The sequence below is a fragment of the Fukomys damarensis genome, unplaced genomic scaffold (assembly GCF_012274545.1).
Source record: "Fukomys damarensis isolate Sample0158 unplaced genomic scaffold, DMR_v1.0_HiC HiC_scaffold_7, whole genome shotgun sequence".
Taxonomy (NCBI): domain Eukaryota; kingdom Metazoa; phylum Chordata; class Mammalia; order Rodentia; family Bathyergidae; genus Fukomys; species Fukomys damarensis.
Genome location: NW_022900919.1, coordinates 39921714 through 39924371, shown reverse-complemented (window position 1 = coordinate 39924371; position 2658 = coordinate 39921714).

Genomic DNA, 2658 nt, shown 5'->3' with positions numbered 1-2658 from the left:
GCAGGAAGAGACAGCCCTCAAAGTGGGAAAAAATTTTAACAGCTTCTCCTCAGACAAAAGTGCACTATCTAGAATATATAAAGAACTTAAAAAAAAAAAATCAGACCTCCCAAATTTAAAGACTCAATCCAAAAACCGGGTATCTGAAATGAACAGACATTTCTCAGACAAAGAAGTAGAAACAACAAATAAACATATGAAAAAATGTTCAACATCACTGGTCATTTGAGAGATGCAGATCAAAATAACAGTGAGATTCCACCTCACCCCAGAAAGAATGGCTGCTATCAAGACATCAACCAATAGCAAATGCTGGCCAGGCTGTGGAGAAAAAGGAACCCTTCTCTACTGTTGTTCTCATTTATCTTGCAAAATATACAACTGATAAAGGTCTATGTCTGGAATAAATAAAATGCTACTCAGTAAGAAGAAAGCAAATAATTCAATTCACAAATGGGAAAATGATTAGAACAGACCCTTCAAACAAAATATATGGATGGAAGCAAACAGCAAACACATGAAAAGGTATTCAATATAATTGGTCACTAGAAAAGTGCAAATTAAAACCACGAGGTAACAATACACACAGTTTGAACGGCTCAAATTAAAAATGAAATGGAAAGACCAATTCCTCGTGTGGATATACAGCAGCTGGAACTTTCATAGTTAGTGGGAATGAAGGATAATATAACCAGTTTGGCGTCATTCATTTTAATGAAATGATACTACAAGATATTATTGTTTTGTTACAATTAATATTCATCTTATTTACTAACATGCTTGTAATTTCCATTGCTCCTCATTTCTGTGTTTCTCTCTAGACTTATTTTTCCTGTTAATTGAATAACGCTATGTAGTGCCACTTTTGGTGATTGGTTCCTGGTGACAAAGTCTCCCTGGTTCTGGTTGTCTGAGAATGGATTTATTTTGCCTGTGCTTTTTAAAATAAGATATTTTCTTTGTGTATATAAATCTAGACTTGCAGTTATTTTCTTTTAGCATTTCAAATATTTTATTCCATTGTCTTCTGGTTTCCATTTTTTCTGTTAAGAAGTCAGGCATAAATCTCATTGTTTATGTGGTTTTCTTTGCCACAGGCTTCTGACCTCTTTGAAAAGGTTGCTTTATTCATGCTCTAAATATTCCTCATACTTATAAGAAAGAAGAATATTCTCAGTATGTACTTTACAACATTTGGTAAATTTATTCTTCCATGAGTATCTGACAGCTTTCTAAGAACTCAATCTTGTTTAGTTTCACAACATTCCTTGGAGATGGTGAGACGCTGATTGTCTAAATAAGAGAGATAACGAGTATAGGGCTTTTGTGAGACCACATAAGGCCTCAGAAGAACTCTGAATTTAAGCTTCATTCTCAGACCCTAAAGCTTCTCTTCTTCCAGTATGCAGCAGTGGCCACATTTCTATTATTGTCGTGATGTTACAGAAATCAATCCTTCATATTTTAGATTCTTTTGGGGCCACATGGAGTGTGTAAGAGACCTGGGTGAAATGTGGGCATCGTGCCTTCACAAGCATTCAAGGACTGGGTAGGAGAAGACACAGAGCCTTGGAGTGAATGATGCAGCTGTTGTCAACCTCTGTCCAGTTTGTTTGTATCCTGGAGTCCTGGCATTAATTATGTAAAGTAACTTCAATGAACCAATGTTCTTGTTTTTAAGTTGTTTTTATTTGGGGAAAAAAGGAGCGGGTGCTATAGAAACAGGGAGAGAGAAAATAAATCAAATCCAGCGTGGCTTGTGTAACAAAGGATGTTATTTTTTGTGATGTCTCAGAATTTCCTATATGCACCACTGGGGACCACTTTCTGTGAATGCGCTCTGTTTTATCTACCTTCCCAGAAAATGTATCATTAATGAGGTGAAATTAAATTTTTAGAAGTGAAACATCTTGTATATCCTTGTCTTGTTGTTTGTATGTGTTTGGTGGAATGACAAGGAAAGATGGAGTAAGGTGGTTGATAGTAGTTTTGTTTAACTTGTTTCAGTCAGTATTCTGTGTTGACCTTTTCTATTGGCCTGCACCTAGGTACTGTTCTTTCCATAGCAGTGCCTTATATTAGATGAAGGTCAGAACCCAGGACCATCCAGAGGTCTTTGGGAACCAACAAATGAATCCTTGCCAAGCATATATATTCCTAACGTGGCACCTTAGGTTAAGTATTTACCATAGTTAAATATTATTATTTCAGAGCCTGTTTCCCCTTTCCTCCCTTCTACCCCTTCTTCTCTCCTTCACATCTTTCTTTCTTAAAAGTTCTCCTCCTTCCTTTATTATCTTTTGTGGTCAGTAAAAATTCTTGCTATCAGCTGCTTCAGATAACATGAATCTGAAGCTTGGGCCATATTTTCGTACAGGAAATTGAATGTTGTCAGTGTTTTAAACATTTCCCAATCTTTTTAGTGTTTTATCAGAGTTCACGGTTATTGCATAGCGGGAGGCTAGAAGGAACAATGCTGATTTTTCAGAAAAAGAGCTGGTTTCTAAGTAGCTTACATAAATGTTAAAAAATTGCTTTCAGTACAGAATCACATTAAAACAAAAATTACTCATCCAGGAACAAAATCCACATAAAAAAATGGGAAAACTTTTTTAAAAAGTCATTTTATAGTTTTTGGCCCTAATATATTAAGGATAT